The sequence below is a fragment of the Pyxicephalus adspersus genome, chromosome 1 (assembly GCF_032062135.1).
Source record: "Pyxicephalus adspersus chromosome 1, UCB_Pads_2.0, whole genome shotgun sequence".
In the NCBI taxonomy this organism is placed as follows: domain Eukaryota; kingdom Metazoa; phylum Chordata; class Amphibia; order Anura; family Pyxicephalidae; genus Pyxicephalus; species Pyxicephalus adspersus.
In genome coordinates, this window is record NC_092858.1 from 107,644,733 (window position 1) to 107,669,735 (window position 25,003).

Below are 25,003 nucleotides of genomic sequence, written 5' to 3' on the forward strand. Positions count from 1 at the left end.
AGACCCGAAAAAGGTTTCTAGACATCAAACATTTAACCAATCAAATAAATTTCTTGCCATGCATAATATTCCAATCTCCAATCATATTGTTTGTGTTGATTGCTGTACCCGATGCATTTCCCCCTAGCAGGCTTCTTCAGGGGTATCAATTTATCAGCAAATCTTTGGCACTTCAGTGATTGGGTCTAAATTAGTGAAAATTATGATCATATTGTATCATATATGTATAATTATATAAATAGTGTTTATGTACATTACTGGATCAACCAAGGTTTAGACTATGACCACGTATCCCACATTATTATCTGTGGTAGAAACTTATAAAGTTAATTGTAACACCATTTAGTGATTATATACGTTCTTGTATAGTGATGTACTGAGTATCAATATACTCATAATGTGTATTTTAGGGTATTGTAAGTATAAATAATTATATAGAAAGAGGAAAAAAAAGTGAATAAATTCACTTTTTGTATTAAGTATTTATTAAGGTAATACCATCACCCAGTAATAGGGACAGTAATTGCAGCTTGTCCAGTCAAAATCCCAAAAGAGGTATTGATGGAGAGTAAGTCTAAAAACATATACACAAATTTGCTAGTAAATATTTTAAATGTATAATTGGTATGGCCACCAAATTATATTAAGTTTGTTTAAGACTGACCTGTGTAGAAGAATTTTAGGACAAGCAGTGTGAAACCTCCTGGCCTCTGTTTTTGTGTGCATAGGAGCAGGGGCATCCCAGGTACACTGCCCCATTTAAAGGACAGCGTCCATGGGACCTCCTTCGGCTCCACGTGCAAACAGTCGGCGTCTGGGGACTACCCATAGACAGTTCATGACGTAGGGCAGGCGGGCGGCCAACCCGCGTCATCTAGAATCGGGCGGAGAGCCAGTCACCCAAAGCTCACGCTCAGTGCTACGGCCGGTCAGGAGAAAAAGTAGCAAAGCATCCCCGTCTAAAAAGACAGGGATGTACTGGAAGATACAGACCCCACCCTTAGACCGAGGGAGGGGTCATATATAGAAGCGTCCAGGAAGATCCTGGGTGCTCCCGGCCCCGCAAACTGGGCTAGAGGGGGGAGAAGCCCTCCGCCGCCAATTAAGATTATAGATTGGATGATAAGGAAAAGGAAGGGGGAGAGGAAAAAGGGAAGGGAGAGAAGAAAAAAGAAAAAGAAAGAAGAGAAGGGGGGAAGAGAGAAAGGGAAAGGAAGAAAGGGGAAGAACAAGTATACAGAGACCTAGGAGTGAACACACTATTGCCACATAATAAATGTTACCTCATGATATGATATTTTTTGACCTCAATAAAATTGCACATCTGTCATGGCATCTATTTAAAAAAAATTCATTGAGAATCAGTGATTGTGAGGTGTTGTAACAAATACAGCAAACATGGTACAATATCCATACAAACAGCGTAATATATAATACTATAATAAAGTAAAACCAAGAAAAGCAGAATACATAGATGTTGTGGTTTGTCAGTAGAAGAGTAACATTGGTATACATATAAATATATCAACCATAATTCTCATATGTATAATGAAAATTCCCAAGGGATATTGGATAATATGATATATTTAATGAAATGGTTTAAAACTGAAAACGTCATTAAGACCAGCAAAGTAGTTAGCTTTTAGTAAGAATATCCATTTCATTTCTTACTGTCAAAGTTTTTTATCATAATCACCTCCTCTGGGACTGGGCGGTATTTGTTCCAAGGCAGCGAAGGTAATACAGTGAATGTCAAAATTGTGTTCTGCCCCTATGTGATAGCTAATAGGGGTGGTCATTTTGCCATTTCTAATGGAATATAGGTGTTCATAAATTTGTTTGGGAAATGGTCTTTTAGTTTTACCCACATAGAATCTCCCGCAGGAACAAGTGAAAAGATAAATAATACTAGATGATTGGCAGTTAACGTGATAATTAATTTTGTGGGTAGTACCATTAGGTAATGGAAGTGTCTGATTTTCTAAGATCCATATACATTGGTTACAAGAACCACATTTAAATGTGCCATGTTTTCTATCTTGTTCTGGGTTGATGGATGGAGGGTTAAAATGGCTTGTGACCAATGAGTCACGTAACGAGTTTGATTTTTTGTAATGTAATACAGGGTTTTTCATCCAGAATATTGCTGATCATAGGGTCGGAAGTGAGGATGTTCCAATGTGTAGAAATCATTTGGCGTATCGATTGATGATGTTCATTAAATTTCCTGATTAGAGGTCATTTGGGTTGAGGTCGTGATGTTGCAGTTTTAAAGATAAGTTCCTTGGGGTTTAATTTGGAGACTTTTTGGTATTTCCTTTTGAGATGTTTTTTGCTGTAACTTCTAGTAATTAGTGTTTGAGTGAGAGATTTAGCTTTGATTTTAAAATCTATGTCAGAAGTACAGTTCCTTCTGAGTCTTAACATCTGACTGTAGGGAATACTTTTAATCAAGGATTTGGGGTGAGTGCTTTTAGCATGGAGAATGGTGTTACCTGCTGTCTCCTTCCTGTATAGTGTGGTAGTAATACGGTGGTCAGAGAGAATATTTATGAAAATATCCAAAAATGCTATCTGGTGAGGATTGATACACCATGTAAATATGAGATTGTAGTCATTGTTGAGAAGTAGTTGTAACATCTGATTTAAAGTATCAGTGGGGCCAGTCCAGATAATCAGTAAATCCTCGATATAGCGACGCCAAAGGAAGATATATTAAAGATAGGGACTGAATTTAGGGTTTGAAAATAGGTATTTTTCCTAATGTCCAAGATATAGGTTTGCATATGATGGGGCACACTTCGTCCCCATCGCAACAACTTGTGATTGTAAGTGTGTTTGATTGTTAAATGTGAAGATATTGCGAGTTAAAATGTAGTTTAGTAGTTTCAGAATAAATTGATCATATGTGTGTATGAAAGAATTATCTGTTTGGAGAAATGATGCTATCGTCTGAAGGCTCTTGAGTGAGACTGTACAGAGCCTCCACGTCCACCGTAACCAAAAGTGTGTTAGGAGGAACAATCATGTCTTGTAATGTTTGAAGTAGCTGAATTGTATCTTTTAGATAGGATGGTAATTTGATAACGTAGGGTCTTAGGTAGGTGTCGATTAAATCTTTTGGCCTTGAAGATATAGGCCCTGATTCATCAATGAGATGCGCGTACGCTGAACGCGCGTATTTACGTGCCGACACATGAGCCGTTTTCCCGCGGTCTGGAGCCGAGTGCTAGTAAACGCGCCTTCACATGGCAGCTGGATTCCTGCCGTGATAAATGAGCAATGAGCAATAGGGGTTCCGAATCTGCCAGTTAAGGAGATTTAGTTTTCAGCTGTGCGGTTAAGGAGGATCTGTTAAGCTGTCAATGGTGAGATCATAGCAAATATTTAGCGCACACCTGTTCTCTGTTCTGTGCACATCCACAGTCTATTACAGGTCAATTAGAATCTTTAATGCTTCATCTTCTTTTGGGTAAATACTATTTTTTTAGGTTACAAAAATTAATTATTTATTGTTACATTTGTTGCACTGTTTTCATAATTTTTGGTTTGCTTTGCAACACTGCAAACTAATTGAGATCAAGCTGTGTATATACTAGTTAACACTTCATAATTTGTCATCACACAATAGTATGAATTGTAAAAAATTGTCACCAAGCATTTGTGATCTAATTAAAATGTCATTTTAGTTTGGATTAATAGAAATCAAATAATTGAAAAAAGGATTATTGGCAAAGGTGGTTTAAAAAAAAACATTTAGTGATTTCACTTGTGTATGTATGTATATATACATTTAAATGCATATAAATACATATGCATTTTCATTAATATTATTTAACTGGACTGGTTTGCGGAGGGGGGGGAGGTCATCAAGTAAATCTGCTTGAATGTTATGCATTGATGTGACTTTGTAATCCTCATTATTGTGGATTATTGTGGAAACATTATTAGTTTCATGTTTTTCTGCAATGTTTTATGCTTGGTTTGTAATGACAGTTTCTGTTGTTTAGCAAATCTTCTGCAATGTTTTGTCATGTTTTTAAACTAATATTCACCCCCCATTTGCATTTGTCCCATTTTCAAAGTCACATATTGGTTTTTGAATGTATTATGTACATATTTATTACTCTGACATTTGTACTCATATTGATTTGCTGCCACACAACTCCTCTGTTCATTTGTGGTAGTGTTATAGGTCATTGTGCTGTGCTGCCTGATCTTAGCACTATTGTATACAAACACACTTCCACTTTCAGTCCAAACTGGTTGTCAATTAGTTGTCTAGCTGAGTTGCATACTCATTCTAACACACCTGATGGTGATGGAAGGAGGTCCAGGTTGCCAAGCACAACATCAAACCATGTTGATTGCCAAGCTCACAAGCAGGGTCAAGCACTTTTACATACCAGATAGTATGCTTTATTTATGTGTTTACATGATTCTAATCGTATTAGTCATTTTGTATAGAAAAATGCCAAGGACAATTTAGTGCCAAACATTTTATTGCTTTGCTCAAACCAATGACCAGAATGTCAAAAGGCGTTTATGCCTGTCCCGCCAGGTCATCCATGACCTGTACATTTTTCTGGAAGGTAAAATTGCAGTAAAAACCAAGAGAAGCTAGGCTATGCCAAGAATGATGAGGCTCCTGGACTCTCTATATATTTTAGGAAGGGTGTCCTTTCAAACCACGTCGCCCTTAATTTGTGCACTGAGCCAGTCTACAGTTTCCTGGGTGTTTATGAAGGTTTCAATGCCATTTTAGACCTTGGCCCACTATATATTCACTTCCTCACATCAGCTTGGGAGTGGAGGAACATAAAGGTGGATTTCTCCTTTAACCGGAAGCAATATCATCCACGAATGTACGGTAGTCTGTGATGTGACATTCCACAGGGTTGGCAGCACAGCAGAGGGATGTTATCGCCCTGTAAAGAAATAGAATTACATTATTGGGATGTGTTAAGCAGCATGGTTAATCATGCTTTAGTGGTAACTACATGCTGTTGGATTGTATTTTTCATGCATTTCTGGCTGCATAAGCAATGCTTGTGCAAATCCAAACCAAATTGCACTCTGCCCTAGTTTGGCAATGTGTTTTTGAAAAGTGGCACATAAAGGTCCAGTTCTTACACAAATATGTCTGCTATTTCATTTCCCAAAGGATTAAAGTGTGCTTTCTATGACTTCAACTCCTAGGTTGGTTTGTAACCCAAACATGATGTGCTGAAATATGTAAAGCATGCATTGTAAACATATAGAAATACTCACGCGCAAAGACATTAGCAATAAGTTCTTCTCTGACTCGATGTCCCTCTGCTGTTCTTTGGGAGCCAGAGGCAGGATGTTGATGTACCTCTGGCTCGAGTTCCTCTGGAATGTCCGTCGTCCAATCCGCCGGTCCGGTCGTTCATTTCCAACGACTATCCTCGTTCGTCGGCGTCGTTGGTTACTTTTTTTACAAACGATTTTTGGCCAATCGGTCGTTCGTCGTTCGTTCGTCATTCATTTCCAACGATAAAAATTGGACGTGTGTACGCAGGTTTAGTTCTTGGTATAGTAAGTGTTCTGTGAATGCAGTGTAACACTAGAGTTTTTTTTACAAAGGTTGCTAAGGGTTGTGCTCTTTGGTCACTATTGCTTTTTGGTTGTTAGGAGACATTGTTACTACTGACTACCATACTGAAGTACTATGAGCTGTGAACATTGTAATTATACTAGGGCTTCTGGGAATATCTGAAAGTTAGTTCTTCCTCCATGCTCCCAATATTGTACAATATTTATAAACTATTTGCTAAATTAGATGTTAGCACAAAATATGACAGTCATACAATATAGGTCATAACCTGGCATTCTGACAATGCAAAGGGACATAGCAACATAATAAGTGTCTAGGATTTGACTACTATTAGTTGTATTACAGTAACGACATTATACATTACCTATTAACCATCCCTCAGGCATTTCTATCGACATGAATTTCTGGTAGAGGGCTGTCTGACGCAGGATATAGGCATCATGGCATGATCCTGGGAAACCTGTGCGTTCACTCATGATTTTCCTGTTGGCATCACAGACTATTTGTACATTCAGTGAATGATATCGCTTCCGGTTGCGAAAAGCGATTTCCTGCAATTTAGGGGGCCTGAATGGCAACATTGGTTCCATCGATTGCCCCCAAAACATTCAGAAATCCCGCTTGCCTGAAGAAATCCATCTTTACCTTCCTCCACTCCTGAGCTGTTTGAGGAAAGTGAATATATAGTGGGACAAGGTCCACAATGGCATTGATGACCTTCGTAAAAACCCTGGAAACTGTAGGCTGGCTTAGTCCACAAATTAAGCCCGAGGAGGTTTGAAAGGAACCCCGTCCTAAAATATACAGAGTGGTCAAGAGTCTGGTCATTCCTGACACTGCCTGGCTTCTCTTGGTTTTTGGAGAAATTTTATCTTCCAGCAAACTGTACAGGTCATGGATGACCTGGCGAGACAGGCAGAAACACCTTTTGACATCCTGGTAATGCAAACTTTCAAGGCGGCTATGCTCCAAGAAAATGCGTGGTTCCCGAAGCCGTCGCTAAGCACGAGCTTGCTCCCCTGGTTGCTGTTGTTGCTCCTGCTCTTCTTCTGTAGTGACAAGCAGAGTTGTATTCAATGACACAACAGCAGTGGCAAAGAGCAAGTCCACTTCCAAATTGGAAAGCAAGCAAAATCCTTTACCTGCCGCACATTTAAATGCGCACGTAGGTGCGCTTTTGCGTGCGCACGTACTGAATCCCTAAAAAGTTTGCACATAGCTTCTTAGCCATTCTGCATGCAAACTAAAACTATAAACAGAAAAACAACAAATCAGAAGGCTGCTGCAAGAAAAACAACAAGTAAGAATACAACATTGACTTTATTCCTCCAAAAATGTTTGTGTTGTCCCATAACTCTTTTATTTTGTTACTTCTAGTTACATGGAGCCAAGGAGAATGGCCACCACCACCGTCACTACTGCTGCTGCTGGTGGCCCCACCACCACCCCAGGGTCTTCAGTCCATAGACCAACAGGCAGCTCCCTCAGGCCAGCTAGGTTGCTCTGTGAAGCAGGCCAAGTAACATCTAGGCCCCTGGCTCCTCAACCTGGCACCTCAGACAGGTTGAGCTGGACCAGGGATTCTGCTTCCAAGGCAACCAGCTTCACTCCTGAGCAAAATGCAGCCCTCATGGAGTCTTACGTACATTTTCCTAGACTTTGTGGGGCTTGCACTCCAAAACTTCCCATGCTGAAAGGCAGGGACTCTGGGAGGAAATGGCCAGGAGTGTAAATGCAGTGGGCAGTACACAAGGGACCATTACCCAGTGTCAAAAACGTGTGAGTGACATCTTCAGACATGTCAAAAGGCTCCTGGGCACAGAGGCAAGAAGGAGTGGGACCTATCCTGAACATCTTGTGCAGCGTCTCAAGGAGTATGAAAGATTGGCGTTGCCATTCATTGGGCCAGAAACGGTGGTAGGGGTGGACTACCGGGATGACTCCGATGCTTAGCAACCATGTAAGTTCAATCCTTTTACATTACCTAATTATCAATGTGAATTGATTTTTGCACTTTTGTGGGATTGCAACCGTTTGGTCATTAGCATTGAGAACAAAATAGCATTGTGTTTTTACTTATTTATGTTTGGGGGTGAAATATGAGATCATTTTTGTAAAATGACCTCTTTAGTGTATTTTTACCTTCTTTTTACTTGCATTAATCATGTTTATAACCACACTCATGTGTAATATGAGTGTTTAATTTCACACATTTTTGGCTCTGGGAGTGGTATGTTTTGTGGCTAGATTTGTGGTGAACTGATCAATCCAAATGAACTTGTGTTAGAGTCAAGCTCACTCTTTCATTTGTTTTTGTGCTTTAATTACCAGATCACCATCTACAGGAGGAGGTCGTTAATCCACTGCAGAGAAGCCTGGAGGAGAATACAGGTAATTTGGTTTGTGTGTGTGTTCAGCCTTCCAAAAGCTAGGTAATAACCTTCGATCTTTCTATAATATATCTATATATACATAAGATTTGTTAGGCTTTCTTGGCAGAGGATTCTGGTGCAGCCTCCCTTTGTGAATGTGTGAGCTTAATAATGTCCAAAATTATTTTGCTTGTGCGAAATATTGGGGACTTTTGATATGTGAAGACTTGTCACCACATTCATTCATTTTGATGTAATATATCATGTGCCTTTGTAGAACATCCATGTCTGCTGGTTTCTGGATCTGAAGAGTTTTCATGGGCTGCATCCACTGTGGAAGTAGGCAAGAACTGGTCCATTAGTGTTTATTTTGGGATGTGTTGGGGGAATGAACCTTTCCCAATGTGTTCCATTTGTTTTTTTGTTTAGGGTCCCTCAGGTGGACATTTACCACAAGCAGAAGAGGAGACACCTGAGGTTTCCGTAAGCAACCCGTGTTTATTGTATAGGATTCAGAAAAAATGTGTCTAACATTTTGTCTATCATTAGTTGATGTTTCAATGTCAGGATGCTGTCTGCATAATGTTATGGTGACCCACAAAGTTATATGATATTGTAGTAATTTTTTTCCCCTTTATAGCAACCATTGGATGCAGGTGGATTAGGTTAACCCAGTGTGGGCAGCCAGCTTCTAAACCTCACTCAGAGGCTGGTTGGCCATTTTGATAGATTAGTGGAGTCAAGGATGTCTGCCCCAAGTTCAAATAATTTGGAAGCGGTCCTTACGCTCCTACATGAAAACCTTATTCAAAATCGCCGGGACCGAGAATTTAACCATCAACATCTGGCGGCAGTGCATCGTCTGATAGAATCAGTCCAAGAACAATCGGCCACTTTGGGTGCCTACATGTTCAGAGTTGACCATCTCTGTAACATGTTAAGTGAATCCCTAGGCCAAAAATCTCAGCTACAGCAGGCGATTATTCACAGGCTGGGTTGGAAAATCCCAATAGGTCCTGCTGGCCCCCCATCCCCTGCATAGCAGCCAGCACCATTCTTCTCCCCGGCTTCACCCTGTGCCCCTGCCCGGCCAATGAGTGCCCCTGCCAGCCCACCCCGTACCCTTGGCCGTCCACCCCGTGCCCCTGCCCAGCCAATGAGTGCCCCTGCAAGCCCACCCTGTGCCCCTGTAAGCCCACCTCCTAACACACGGGCAAGTAATCGCCATGCTCTAGAAGTGGGCCGCGCCCGTGCTGTGGAGGTGGACTGTGGACACGCTGTGGGGGGGGGTCCCATGGCCGAGGCCAGGATGTTGAGGTGGCTCGTGGCCAGGCTGTTAGGGTGGGCCATGCCCGTGGCCGGGCTGGTGAAGTGGGCCCTGGCCGTGCTCGCTTTGGGGGAAGTATGTAAATGGATGCTGGGTGCCAGGTGAGAACATTCTTCCTGTCATTCTTCACTCAATTTTTTCAGGACTCCATGAGATCACCAGTGTGAGTTTGAGTTGGTATCCTGTGTGAAGACGCTTGTTTGTATAAAAAAAGCTTATTCCTTATCTTGTGTTGCCCAATGTCCACAGGTTAGTGACCCTCGCACTTGGACACTTTACCTATATAAGTTTCTTTTGATGTGGCCCAAGTATGCTCCAAATGCAGTTTTGCTATCTATTCCCCGAAGAATGTTCCAGTTTGTAAATTTGTCAAAGTGATTCTAATTAAGTATGAAGTCTCAGCTCAATACTCTACAGGTATTGCTGTAATGACCTTAAAAAAAGCTAAACATTATTTCCAAATACACAATTGCATCTTTGTTCCCCAAATGAACACAAATCTAGTTATATCTAGGGACCAAATATGGCACACCTCACTTCTCTGACACTTGTCTGTAACAGATAAATGTGCTTGCTAATAGGTCAACTACTTTTCTCTTGGTTAAAATGAAATACTAAGGTGTTCAGCTGTGTATTCTATGCCAAATGTATTCTTGAATGATGTTGCAATTACATATATTTCCAAGAGGACATATCTAACATACCATACTCTGTTACTTTTAAGGTAACAGGATATTTGGAAAATAAAGTGACCAATGCAGGAATGGAGCAAACTCAGCCAAGCTGCAAAACAGGTTGGTGTAGGATAAGAGCATGTTCAATATTGTATGGTTCAAAGAACCATTGTGAAAAAACTAAGGTTTCTTTTTTGTGTTTTTTTAGGGATGGAATTGGATTGGCCAGGCTGGAAACAGATGTTAAATGTGCACTTTAAAGACAATAAAATAACATTCACAAAATCTGGCTTTTAGTTTTTTTTTTATTCTCCCCCCAATAACTGAAAATGTGCAAACATCAACAAATAGAAAAATATAACAATATAAAAAAACATTTTTTAAAACATATATACAATTTTTTTTTTTTTTTAAAAGCGGTACCGCCTGGGCATATCCAGAGGAGGGGCAATCCTGAAGCAGCGCTCCATGGCAGACATTCTCCAGTGCAACCAATACAGGCTATCCAGGCTATATTAACCGGAAGAGTTTGATCCAAACATTTTTTAAAAGTACTGTCCTTTTAAAACCCAAACAAATGAAAATATAAACTTACCAGTAGGATATCTGCCATGTCGCTGGGGTTGGTGGTGGTGGTGGCAGTGGTGGAGGGCTCGGAAGCTCCTCAGGAGGGCTGTTAAAAGCTGCCTAGACATGAAGCTAGTCATACACTCCTAATGATACTTGATGGAGCTAGGCCTAACAAAGTATTTCCTACTATTATTTTCATGGTTTTTAAGGAATGTTCACAATATCTAAAATGGAGAAATACTTACATTCAAATGAGGAACTTGTGTCTTGTGGAGGAGGTGCTGGCAAGGGCGCTGCAGTAGCTGTAGATAAAAAATGAACACTATAAATAAAAGCGGGTGGGCAGGACTAAAGTAGATTTGTAAGGTTAGTTAAGGTGAATAGATTAATGCAGAACTTCTAAATGATACTTTCTGCCTACGTCCAAAAATTTAGAGCAAACATTTGTCAATACAACTATGGACAACTAAACAACTCATGTCTTTTTTTATTCATGCTAGCCAACAACCTAGAAAGAACATTCATTTGATGCATGATTAATGACTGGAAGCTACATGAAATCCTGCTAGATCTTTGTATTTGTAACAAAAAATGATGAAAGTAGTGTGAGAATGTGTTGAACTGCAATATATGTTACAAAAGTAGATTCTAAGGTTAGCTTACAGGCAATCTCCTCGGCCTCGGCAGCCTCCTCTCCTTCATCGGAGGACTCTGGCTGCAAATGTTGGGCAGTGGGCTCCTCCTCCCCTGGGGATGGCACCTCCTCCTCAGTCTCCTCCTCCATGACTGGCTTCTCCCTGACTGGTTCCTCCTCCCATGGGGATGGCACCTTCTCCTCCTCCTCCTCCTCCACATCCTGGGGGATGGCCAGTCGCCTGTGTGGCCGCTCAATTATTTGCAGCCGCCGGCGTGATGGAGAGTTGGCTGTAATACCAAAATCAAATATACAAAATTATTAAGGGTAGTAAATATAGGAAGTGAAAAACAAACAGATCTAGACTAAATAATACTACTTTACAAAAACAACAAACATTCTAAAATACCACTCCTTAACAAGAGGAGAAGACAAAATGCCAGACAAAAAAAACTTACCAGACAGGATGCGGTCCCCCACTTCGCGCACCAAATCCGGTTTCCTCCGCATGAGAATGCTCCAAACGTGTTGGATCTGGGGGACTGTTGGGTGCGTCCCTGCAGGGGTCCACAGCCTGTCTGCCAGCCTCTCCCCGATTTGTCGCTTCAAAAAAATCAACCGCTGCTGGTCATATCTCTGCCAAATCATTGTCTAAAGAAAAAGAGAAACAAAATGTGAATTATTTAGACAACAACGAAACACCTCTTAAAAAGAAAAAAAAAGAAATAACTAATTAATTGACAGATTGATTGATATATTTTCTGTTGCAAATTGACATAGTTTGGTTGCAATTGTAAACTGTTTGTTAATATTGTGTGTAGATATATATGGGTATACTATTACTATTACTAAAAAGCTTCTGGTTGCCACCCCATTAAGCTTAATCCTAGTTAAACTATTGAAAAACCAATAATTTTGCTCCTAGATGTAAACTCTGTTTATCTGTTTTTAGTGAAGCATTAGTAAGTGCCTGACATACATACATACAATTAAGGGGCAAAATGTACGCACCGTTGCATTGGCTCAGATAATGCAGCACATGTGGATTTATTTTGTTGAAAAAAAAAACCTTTAAAAAAGTAGGTAAACAAAAAAGTAGGTAAACCACTTACATAGCAAGGAGCAAGTGTCCCCCGATTTGGACCTACATTTTCTGGTTTATGCACCTCACCATTCTTAATAAATTGGAGTTCCTTGAAATGTAGGTATGAATTTCAGCCCAATTCAGCCCAGTGGCCCAGGGGGGGCATGAAAGGCCCTTTTTGCCTTTTGCCTCCTAGATGCACTTGCTTTTTAAACAGCAACAACCTCCAAGAAATGTGGTTGAGTAGTAGCTAGTAGTATCCTAAACAAGTAGTTACAAAAAAGGGTTTAGGACATGTGAAGGATTAAAGACGGTGAGGCTGAGGAATATGAGAAGCAGCCTAAAAACACATTTAAATGTGCAAACATGCATGATGCCTAAAAACACATTTAAATGTGCAAACATGCATGATGCCTAAAAACACATTTAAATGCTAACTGCTGTACAGTGGAAAAAAAGCACAGAGTGATCAGAAGGGGAATTTGAATGACAGAGTGATCAGAAAGGGAATTTGAAAGGCATAGAGTGATCAGAAAGGGAATTTGAAAGGCATAGAGTGATCAGAAAGGGAATTTGAAAGGCATAGAGGTGGATCTATTCTGCTTCATAGAAATAGAAGAAGTTTCTGGAATGATATTGGATCAGGATATAGGATTCAAACATTCTGATTCTAAATTACTTTCTTGGTAGAGTTCCTGTAAAACTTTTAAAGTTCTAAAATCTTCAATTTTGAAACCTTAAAATTGAGTTAGTTCTAGGGGAGCATTTGGTTTCTGAGAGTTATCATAGATCAATTTAAGGTTCAGTTTTCTAGCAAATAAATTGATGTCTTTGATCAATTAAAATTTATTCAGTTTGTTTGAAGGACAGAATGATAGACCTAATTTTAGGACTTCCGTCTCAATGGGAGTCGGATTGTAGAAAGATATATTTACAATTTCTTTATTGGTTTCTGGGAGGGGAGTTTTGAAATGTAATGTGGGATTGAGCCTTTCAGTTGTTTCGGGGAGGGAATGAATGGGGTTAGTGATCCTAAAAAAGAATCCTGTGTTCTTGTTTTAAGAATAGCACCTGTGTGGGGTTCTGGTTGTGAGGTAGGTATGGGTAGTGGTGTAAATTCGGGGGAATTGCCTGCCGAGGGTGTAGCACATGGTAAAACCTGTGGAATTGATGACGGTGTGATAGGTGGGATAACTTGTGGTTCTTGAGAAATATCAAGGGACGGCTTTGATATATCTACTAATAGAAGAGTGGGAAGGGGAATGGGCAGAGTGGGGGGAAGAGAAGAAGGTATACTATTGGGTGATAACAGTGGATTGATCACTAATGTCGCTTTTGTAGTGCTTTTTGCCTTTAACTGTATTGATAGTGGTGGGGGCTTGTGGGTCAGAGGGTTCTGGGAACGTGGAGTGGTTGCACGTAGGTTTATTCCCCTATTTGCTACTTTTTCCCAATTGTAAGGTTTATTTTGAATAAAGGACCATTTATCCTTCAGAAATTTTTTGTCTTTTCTGTTATAAATATCAATATTGAATTTTTCAATATGTTGTTTGAGCAAATTGTGTTGATCTACAAATTGTGTAGATTCAATCAATATGCTGTTTTGAGAGTAGATGTTTACAATTTCTTGTTCAATAATTTCAAGTTCTTTTTTGTAATAATTTAATTATAATTTAATTAGTTTTTTGGAACATTTGGTAAGAATGCTTTCCCATTCATTACGGATCCATTCCGGATGATATACATTTGTAAATATCTGGATATGTAAACTGGATGGGTTAATGTTCTCAGTGATATATTTTCAAAAACCTTATATGCCAATGTATAGAAGCCTTTTTTCCAGAATAAATCTGATTTTATAAATAAGCGAATTAATCTTAGTACTATTGGGTTGAACTGAAATACATAAATGTTGTATTTGGGACAAAAATTCATCCCAGTTAGGGTTCAAAATATCCATAGAGCATTCAGGAATGTTTTCAGACTCTAAGGTCCTAGATGCTTGACCAATATAATTAGTTTCTGATTACTTTTAAAGCAACCACCAAAAACGGAGAGAAAGGGGGTTTAGGTGGACCCCTTAAATTTTCAAAATTTCAATATTTCGAAATTCAGGAATGTCAATGGTGGTTGGTGTATAGTAGAAAGAGTCATCAAGTTAAGTGCCAACCCTTGTCTAATGAGTCAGAAAAAAGAATGAAATATGAGAAAGTAGGGTCTTTCTAGGCACAAAATAATGTATTATAATAATAGGTACATTGAACAGTAACCAATATATAAACAAATAACATAACAGTTTCAAGAAAATCAATCGCAATCCTTTCCTGTTATGACATTACATTGGCCCCAAAGGGGCGTTTTGTGCATACTGAATTAGACCCAAATAGGTTTTCCAGACATCAAACAACTAACCAATCAAATAAATTTCTTGCTATACATAATATTCCAATCTCCAATCATATTGTTTGTGTTGATTGGTTTCGGTCTGAGGGTGGGGTCTGTATCTCCCTGTACATCCTCGTCTTTTTAGACAGGGATGCTTTGCTGCGGTCCCCAAGTCCCCATTCATCACCTATTTTGCCCAGAGATTGTAGTGGAACCGTCACAGTGGGAAACTGAACTGCAGATTACCTCTGCAAGTTCTACTACAATTGTCCCCATTCATCACCTTTAGTGCCCTGTATTCTTAGATAGAGAAACTCTATCTAAGAATACATAGTACAGCGCTGCAACTGCAATGGCGGTTGCCATGCTGTACTTCTACTATGTATTCTTGAATAGAGTTTCTCTATCTAAGAATACAGGGCACTACAGGTGATGAATGGGGACAAGTCCCCATTCATCACTTGTAGTGCCCGGACATTGTAGTAGAACTGCAGAGGTAATCTGCAGTTCAGTTTCCCACGTGACGTCACAGTGGGAAACTGAACTGCAGGCCTCTGCAGTTCCATTAAAATGTCTGGGCACTACGGCTTGTCCCCATTCATCACCTGTAGTGCCCTGTATTCTTAGTTAGAGAAATTCTTATACATAGTACATGTATTCTTATACATAGTACAGCGCTGCAACTGCAATCGCGGTTGCCGTGCTGTACTTGTACTATGTATTCTTGGATAGAGTTTGTCCATATTCATCACCTGTAGTGCCCTGTATTCTTAGATAGAGAATCTATTGTCCGAACCCGGTGAACCCGAACTTCCAGGTGTCTGCTCATCCCTAATTGTGATTGATTCTCTTGAAACTGTTATGTTTTTTGTTTATTTATTGGTTACTGTTCAATGTACTTATTAATATAATACATTATTTTGTGCCTAGTCAGACCCTGCTTTCTCTTATTTCATCTTTTTTCTCACTCTAGTGTTAATAGATTTGGGAATGGCTCCTAAAGTGATCCTGGGAGTCGAAATCGGGTCTGTAGAAGGGAAAGGGTGGTATGGGTGTCTGGTAATTGTGTGAATGATGGAGTGGATTCATTGAAACATCTGGTGGGTATCTGGGAACTGGGTAGTATAGTGGTGATTTATAGTATAATGGGGTTGGGGATTCCAAATTTGGTAATCTTTTGGGTTCTTGTCTGTTTTCCGAAGGGTCACTAATATATGTTTTCTTATTGGGATTGACATTCAAATTAATAATGTTAGTAATAATGTAGATGTGTCTGTGAGTAGGATGGTCCCAGAAGGTGCAGGTTGAGAGGGATTGGTAGTTGGTGTGTGGCATTAACCTGTTGGTTGTGGTGGGGGGGGGGGGGGGGGGGGTTGGTTTGTGCGTTCGAGGGGTTGTCCCATTTATAGGCTATTTTGTTTACAAATGTCCATTTGTCTTTTTGAAGTTTTTTGTCTTTTTTGTTAAGGATATTCGTGTTAAATGTTTCTAGGTGTTGTTTTAATTCGATAAATTTCTCTTCAAATTTAGAGGAAGTGACTATGTTGATGTTTTGTTGTTGCAGATTTTGTATTTCTTGGTCAATTTTAGCAATATTTTTCTCGTAACGAGAGATTAGGATTCTCATGAGCTTTTCAGAGCATCTATTTAAAGCACTTTCCCAGACTTCTTTGATGGATTCAATGTTCTTCACATTCGGAAATAATTTGAACCTAAGTCCATATCGATTGCAATTTTCCAAAATATATTTCCTGGAAGAATTTATTATGCGAGTAAAGAATCATTGTTTTCTCTAAAGGATAATTGAATTTCTATATTAGTGTTCCCACTTGAGGTTCTGTACGTTTCCGGGCATTAGATGAGTCCTCAATAAGTGACATAAAATTATCCCAATCCGAGTTATGTCTGATGACAGCTCAAGCATCATCAGAATTTCCCTTTCCTTAGCCAATCAGGGAGCAGAGCAGTCAGCGGAGCTCTGCTATGCTGACAGCTCCACTCTCGATTACTCCCACAGCCCTAGAGGAGCTGTGACATGTATTACAGATACAGAACATGTCACAGCTCCTCTAGGGCTGCAGGAGTGATCAGGGGAGCGCTTGAGCTGTCATCAGGGTTTCCTATTTCTCAGCCAATCACAGAGCACTAGAGATGAATGGGCACAAGGCTCCCCATTCATGTCTAGTGCTGAATGGCTGAGAAACATAAAACCTCAGCCAATCACAGAGCACTAGAGTGAATGGAGAGGCTTGTCCTCATTTAACCCCTAGTGCCCTGCGATCCCTCACTGTCAGGAGGATTTCCAGGGCTGTGCTCATTGCAACCCTGGAAATCATCCTGTCATTGAGATAACCTGTAAAAAAAAAATTTTTTGTTACACAAACACACACATTTAATAAAATAATTTGACATTAAAGCCTCATCCAATTTTTTTACACGTATTTTAACCCTTTCAGGGAATGAGTAAGGGGTTTTTGTACCCCTGTACTCGTTCCCCAGGGTGGGGTGGTAGAGATCTGGGAGTCTCCTTATTAAAGGGGGCTTCCAGAGTCCAAAGTCCTGCTAAAAACGTTTATAAAAGCCCCATTGTTTTCAATGGAAGCTTTCATAAAAGCTTAAAAACACTTGAAAAAACCTCCATTGAGTTCAATGGAAGCATTTTCAAGCGTTTTCATGCGTTTTCTCGCGTTTATCCAGCGTTTTAATTTTTTAAACGTTGCAAGCAACGTTTAAGATAACGCTCAAAAACGTGCCTGAAGGAAACGTACTGGTGTAGATTAGCCCATTGGAATGCATGGGGACTTCAAATATGGACTTTAAAAGCCTAAGGTTAAAAGCTAGGGAAACAGTCTGTGTAGACTAAGCCTTAGTAAAGGAACTTGAAGATAACAAAAAAAAAAAAAAAAATAAATAGAAGTGCAAAACTTTTACAAACAAAACATCATATGTACAGTGAGATCCACTCTACTGTGTCCAAAGACATGAGGGTGGTTTTTAATCTCTTATCTAGACAAAATATCGCTATTGATGTTAGAAAATGGGAGATTCAATTGAGTCCTGACGCGTTTCACCTTTTGGCTTCCTCAAGGGACTATTGCGAACAAAAATATATCTAAATATAAAGATAAATCAAGATCAATCATGAATCATCAATCATGCATCGACTTACATCTGAGATAATACTGTACAGATTTAATGGGGGACGGCTGAGACAGTGCATCCCTAAAGTTCAAATAAATTATTCCCTGAAATACAAATTATTAGTAGTTGTAAATATACAGGTATACTTGATTGTTTGAGAAATGGTTGTGTGAAATTACTCACCATGAGGTCTGGCTGTAGGGTATAAGGGAATCAGTGCTGGGGGGATTCTTTGAAACAGCTACCTATAATCTAAAAAATAAATAAAGTTTTTACCTATTATTTATCTATAATGTGTCCAGGGTTATTTATTATTGGGTATAAACAAAGGGTATTGCTGTACTTACAATTAGTTCGGATATTGTGGGATTGGGAAGTTCTAGATAACGTATCAAGGTGTCAATGACAGACGTCAATAATGGGGATATTTAAAAAACTGTACTAACAAATATCCACTAGATGGTGCTCTATTCATGTAATTGGATAAGTCATACTATATAAAGTATATGACGGTTTGTTTTATTGATATGTACATAGAGGACAATTAAGGCTTGAAATGTTTTTAACTCATTTGTGTATCTGTTAGAAATGATAAAGATAGCTATGTAAAGATAGGTAGCTAAAAACATATATTGTTATGGTACACTGAGTATGATGAAACTAGGAAATAATAATGATAAGAGTTAGGGAATTAAATTCATAGGTTACTTTTTAGATCACATGATTCCTAATAGAACATTATGGTCAGTTTACTCACTCCCATTATCTAAGGGATGGTGATTGATATTCCTGGGGGTTGGAGATGGTTCTTGAACTCCCAGATTCTAGCATAACAAACACAAATAACTAAGGTTATATTGGTTTGTCAGAACGTTGAATCAATTTTCATGTATAGGACGTAATCTTGAGTACTTACATTGGTGGTTCAGTGTGGTGGCAAGGTATCAAGGATGTACTGATGCCCTGCTTTTAAATGCATTGATGGTTAGCTGGTTTCCCGGTGTGACCCACGAGTTCCCGCAAGATCACGCTATTGAATGAGATCACGCGGGATCTCGCCGCCTATGTAAACATGTACAGATATGATTAACCACCTGGGCGTTTCACTGATGTCTAGATTTCTGTACCAAAAGCAGTAAACTGTTTTTTATGAATTTTTTTTTTTTTTAAATTGTAGACCTGTAACTTACAGAAATATGTCCGAACAAGGGTCTAGTAGATATCATGAATATAAAAAAAGTTTGAAACACATGTTTCAAACATTTTTTATATTCATGATATCTACTAGAACCCTGTTCGGACATATTTCTGTAAGTTACAGGTCTACAATTTAAAAAAAAAAAAATCATGAAAACCTGTAACGCTTTTGGAACAGAAATCTAGACCTCAGTGTAACGCCCAGGTGATTAACTAAAGAATAACATTGTATATTATAACAAATACATTGCAACAAAAAACAAATACCCTGGCTTTTATTCTCTTTTCCCTTATATTTTGAATGATAGGGGTGATGGGGGTAAATATTGCGACTTTCTGCAGGCTAAACCTCCGCTTTGCCATCAGACTAGATTTTCCAAGTCACAAGCACACACACGTTCTTGTTTGCTTCTATAGATATATAGATATATATGTATATATATATATGTGTGTGTGTGTGTGTATATATATATATATATATATGTATATAATTGTAATTACTATAGTTATTATATATAATTATATAGTACAATAATTACTTATATATATATATATATATATATATATATATATAATACATTTAACAATAAATCCTCCTCAACTTTATTTTTAATTTTTTTATTTAATTGAATATCTGTTTACTGGTGTCTAAATGATCGTATTATAAATGATTATGGATTGTCCGATTGCAGAAAAAAAAACAGCCAATTTTGACAGGCCGCACAAGAGCTAATTGCAACTGAATTTCTATCACCTGTGTGCTAACTTTGTTGTCTAACTTTCTTTTTCCTTTTGTCTTTTTTTTTTCTTGGAGGGGCTGTTGTTTTGTGTGTTATCCTAATTAATCTATGTTAAGGTTTTGGGACGAAGTGTTTGATCTGATATCCAATATTCTCCATCAAACGATTGGCAGCACTGTTGAAGCAGTGCTGTTTGGCAGGCTTGATGTGTCCCTACCTGGTCCCTCCAAAAAGTTGGTTAGATTGTTTTTTTTGGCAGGCAGAATCTCTCTGGCCAAAGCCTGGAAATCTCCCTCGATATCCTTGGACCCCATACACACTAAATTGGACTGGATTATGGTTAATGATAGATTGACTCACACCCTGAAGAACACGCTGGATAAGTTCGAGGATATTTGGGAACCTTGGATTGTTTTTAATAATAAGTAATTTATAGTTTCAGTTATCAGTACGAGATATAACACGCTAATGTCACTGATCTGATCAACTTCCTCTTCCCTCCCCTCCCCTCCCAGTAGTTTACTTGTTCTATGTTTGTTTTTGTCTTTATTTCATAATGGGGTCGCAGGTTTGGTTTACTCTACTGTTCAAAATCCTCGCTGTGTACGGCTATATTTTTACCAACAATTTCAGATGGTATGTTATGTGCCCTAATTCATTAATCTCCCGAAGTTCTCTTTATTAAACTTACCAGGGCTATGGCAATTGTGAAGCCTAGACTTCATCCGATTAGACCATCAATGTTATTAGGTTTATGCCCGACCTTGCCGCCCCTTGTTTAGATAATTCTGTTAATTTCTTGTTTTTTTTTTATGTTGACTTAACTGTGCATATATCTGTAAAATTCAAAATTCAATAAAAATATTGAAAGCTAATTAATCTATGTTGCTGCATTTGATACTTTGCTTACTCCTTAGCACAATACCTGCTTTTTTTAATCCAGTTTTCCACCCTTGATAGGTCAAAATGGCATATTGGTTTGGAAAGTATTTTTTGAATGCAATATTTGTAGGGCCATTGAACTATTTTGGCTTTATATGGAAGTGTGGACTTACATGTGTTTTGTTTGTTCTTTTTAATTTTTTTGTCTTGTAAATTTAGTGATGTGTGTGTATTTTTTTAATTTTTTTTTTATATTTTAATTTGACCTTTTAGCAAATGTTTCTTTTAAATAAAGTTGTTTGTAAAAATATTTACATTTTTAGTAGACATCCCGGGTGTGGTAGATTTTAAAGCAACATTAAAGTCCAACATCACAGTCAGGATAGTAGAACCTGGTTTCTTTGCGTTTCTTCCTTCCTCTGTCATCGGTCTTTGAGCAGCAAACCACGCACATCCTTGTAGGGTGCTGCCTTTTTCTGGGTTGGTGGGATGTATTCAATGAAGTGATGACCGGTCAGGCGTTTTGGGTTGACAACGGTGGAACACCACGTCCAGGTCTATTTATAGCCACCGATGGTGTTTAGTGGTTCTTGACTATGGATTCGGAAACTTGCAAAATGAAGTCTGAATGATTCACAGGCCTCTGACTATTTTTTTTGTACAGAATGTAGGCATTCCATAGGCACTGCTCATCAAGATGCCTGAAAATCTTTTTGTTTTACTTCCTGCTTGCTGTTTCCTCATCGCTGGGTAGAATGTCATGGCTTGGTCAGCTCTGTCAACACCTCCCATGTGGTTGTTGTAGTTAATCACCACCTGTGGCTTCATCACGTCTTTCCCACGTTTTGTGTGTACCAGAACGGTGGAGGCAGCATGGACAGTACTCATCAGGCACACATCTTTCTTGTCACGCCATCTCCGGGCCATCATATTGCCTTTTTTCCAGGCAACAATTTCTCCTGTCTTCAGCTTCCCTTTTGCAAACAGTGATGGCAGGTTGCAGCGGTTAGCCCTAACGGTTCCATAGGCATCTGTTCTGTGTTGCAGAAGGAACTCCTAAAGCTCAGGGGAGGTGTTGAAATTGTCAGCTGTGACACAATAGCCCTGATCCAGCAATGGCTCAATGAGGGATAGCACTGAAGATGTTGCCAATCCATAATGGCTGTATCTGGAGTTGAACTGTTTCCCTTTTCCAGTGTACAGTAACGTATTCCAAATGTAGTCAGATGAGGATTCGCACTGCATATACGTTTTCACGCCAAATCGCGCCCTCTTTGACGCAATGTATTGCACCCAGTTGAGCCTCCCCTTGTAAGCCATTAGACTTTCGTCAATGCTGACATCTCTTTGTGGCACATAGGTTTGCTGGAAATTTTATAGAATCATCTGAGACACTTCCCAAAATTTCTTCAGTTTTGGTGCAGGATAGGTAGTCTCATCAAATTCTTCATTGTTTGCAAAGCGCAGGTACTTCATGATGAGAGAAAAGCGGTATTCTGGCATGACTGTGCCAAAGAATGGAGTGGCAATCATTTTATTCTTGGACCAGTACCACTTCTGCATGGGTTTGCCCACAACTCCCTGCAGGATCACCAAACCCAAAAACAGCCAAATGTCATCCTTGTTCCCACTTTCTGCTTCTTGCAAACCTCAGGTGTAGAGCACCTTGTTGTTGTCCAGCGTACCTGCATAAAACAAAATGTAAAAGGTATTTTAGGATATGTTCTTTTATAGTATGAAGGTTGCAAGTAATATGTTAGCAAACACACAGCAGCACACATGTTGGCATAAAAAAAAAAAATTAGCAAACAATTTCAAAAAGTTAGCAAACACAGAGCAGCTTACCTGTTTGTCTCCGCAACAATTTTTTCGATACCTGCATCGGTCAAAAACAACTTCAGATATGCCAGGGGGTCGTCGCATTTAGCCTTAATTTTCATCCCATGTGCGTCGGTAACTGGAAATCTTGGCGGTGCTGCCTGGTCCGCATCAAGATCAATGGAGCACCATGTGCGCACAGCACTGACCTCAGGTTCAGAATCATCGCTCAGTTCACTTTCGCTGTCTGATGACAAATTTCCTGGTGAATCACTATCGCTCAATTCCACAAGGGACTCCAAATCGCTATCGCTGCTTTCAAATTCTTTCAAAACAGCGCTTGCACTGGGGAGATGCTTTTTGGATGCCATGTGGTCTCCAGCAATCAGTCAGGAACAATCAACGTCAAAGACAAAGTGATGAAATGATACATTCAGGAAGTGATTTATAAGTCATCAAAAGGTCAGATCAAGGTCAGGGCTAATAGTGGGTAAAAATGAAAATCAAGGCACTGGGAAATGGTACTTGGTACACTAAAATGTGTATTTTTACTTTTATTGTGTGTTTTTATGTGATTTGTACGGTAAAAAAATTAAAGCAGATTACATAGTAATCTGCTTTTAAATTCCCCACCCTCGCTATCCATCACTCTACCGCATCACCCAGAAGATGTCACATCTTGCCGGGTGATGCGATGGGGATGTTCCTGCCCAGCTCACTCGCCTAGATCCACCAACGATGCTGCTCGCATCACCCGGAGGCTGCAAGTGTCACATTCTCTGGGTGATGCGAGCAGCTATAGTAAATTCCGGGGGTGATGCCAGCGGGAAATCGCCGCCTGGCATCACCCCCAGAATTTTTTATTGCTGATTGCATCACCAGTTAGATGTAATACACCATGCAGAAATCCTGCATGGTGCATCGCATCTAGCTGATAATAGGCACAGTGGCATGGCCGTGAGCAAGGCGGCATTTAAAGCAGATTACTCGGTAATCTGCTTTTAAATTTCCCGCCCAGCCATGCCCCCTGACGGACAGGCACCCTGGCATCACGGAGGGATAGTCCAATCGCCACTGGAGCACAGGGCACAGGTAAGATGAGCTTCTAAAGTTACCCCAAGTGTGACTCGGGGTTACCTCTTTTTGACAGGGGTTAAGCAACAACACAACATCTGTTCATTTCCAAGAGTGCCTGACCCTGCTTGTGAGCTTGGCAATCATTGTGGTTTGATGTTGTGCTTGGCAACCTGGACCTCCTTCCATCCTACCATCAGGTGTGTTGGAATGAGTATGCAACTCAGCTGGACAACTAATTGACAACCAGTTTGGACAGCAAGTAGAATTGTGTTTGAATGCAATAGTGCTAAGATCAGGCAGCACAGCATAATGACAACAAACCTTTAACACTACCACAAATGAACAGAAGAATTTTGTGGCGGCAAATCAACATGATTGCAAATGTCAGACTATTAAAATAAATAAAAACCATGACAATTTATTCAGAAAAGGACTATACATAATACATTCAAATACCAATATGTGACAATGGGACAAAGGTAACGAGGGGGGTAAAGAAGTACTTTGAAGTGGAAACCATTCAGACATTTGTACTCAATACTTTTCGAAAAAATGACAAAACATTTGCTGAAGAATTGCTAAACAACAAAAACTGGCTTTACAAACCAAGCACAAAAACATTGTAGCAACAGATGAAACTAACAATAATGAGGATTACAAAAAAAACACATCAATGCATACCATCGAAGCAAACTTACCTAATTACCTAATGAAAATGCATATGTATTTCTATACATTTAAATGTATTTTGACATACACACACAAGTGAAATGCAAAACTGTTCCTTAATACATGTATTATAACATGTTTGCCGCTAATCCTTTACTAAAATATTTGATCTTATTTGATTTTAATCAGGTCACAAATGTTTCTTCACATTTTTTTTACAGTCATACAAATATGTGATGACATATTTGAAAGTGCTACTTGGTATATATCCAGCTAGAATTTACTTTGCAGTGTTGCAACCAAAAGAAAAAGTATCAAAAACAAATGTAACTGTAAATTAAGCGAGTATGTGAATGAGTAGAATGTAACATAAAAAGTACCACTCACACAAAAAAACATTAAGCATTAAAGATTCAAACTGACCTGTAAAATGGACTGGAGATGTGCACAGAACAGGGAGCAGGTGTGCGCTAATCAATTACTATCACCTCACCATTGAGTTTAACATCTCCTGAATCGCGCAGCTAAAAATTTAACCCCTCTAATTGGCGAATTCAAGATCTTTGCTCATTTTTGCAGGAAACCGGCAGGCGAGTTCACTAGAACTCGAGCCCCACTTGCGGTGATAGAGCTTGCTGACCGGCGCGAGTGTACGCACATTTCATTGATAAATCAGGGCCATAGAATAAGGTAATAACATTTTAGGAATCTCGTTTATCCATTCATGTGTCCAATAGCTACAGCTTCTACACTGTCCATAAAGGTGATGGCCTCAACCACTAATGCTGTCCCTGCTCAGTCTCAGAGCACACCGCCTCCTCCTTATGCTGTTACTGCTGCTGCCTGCCCAATACC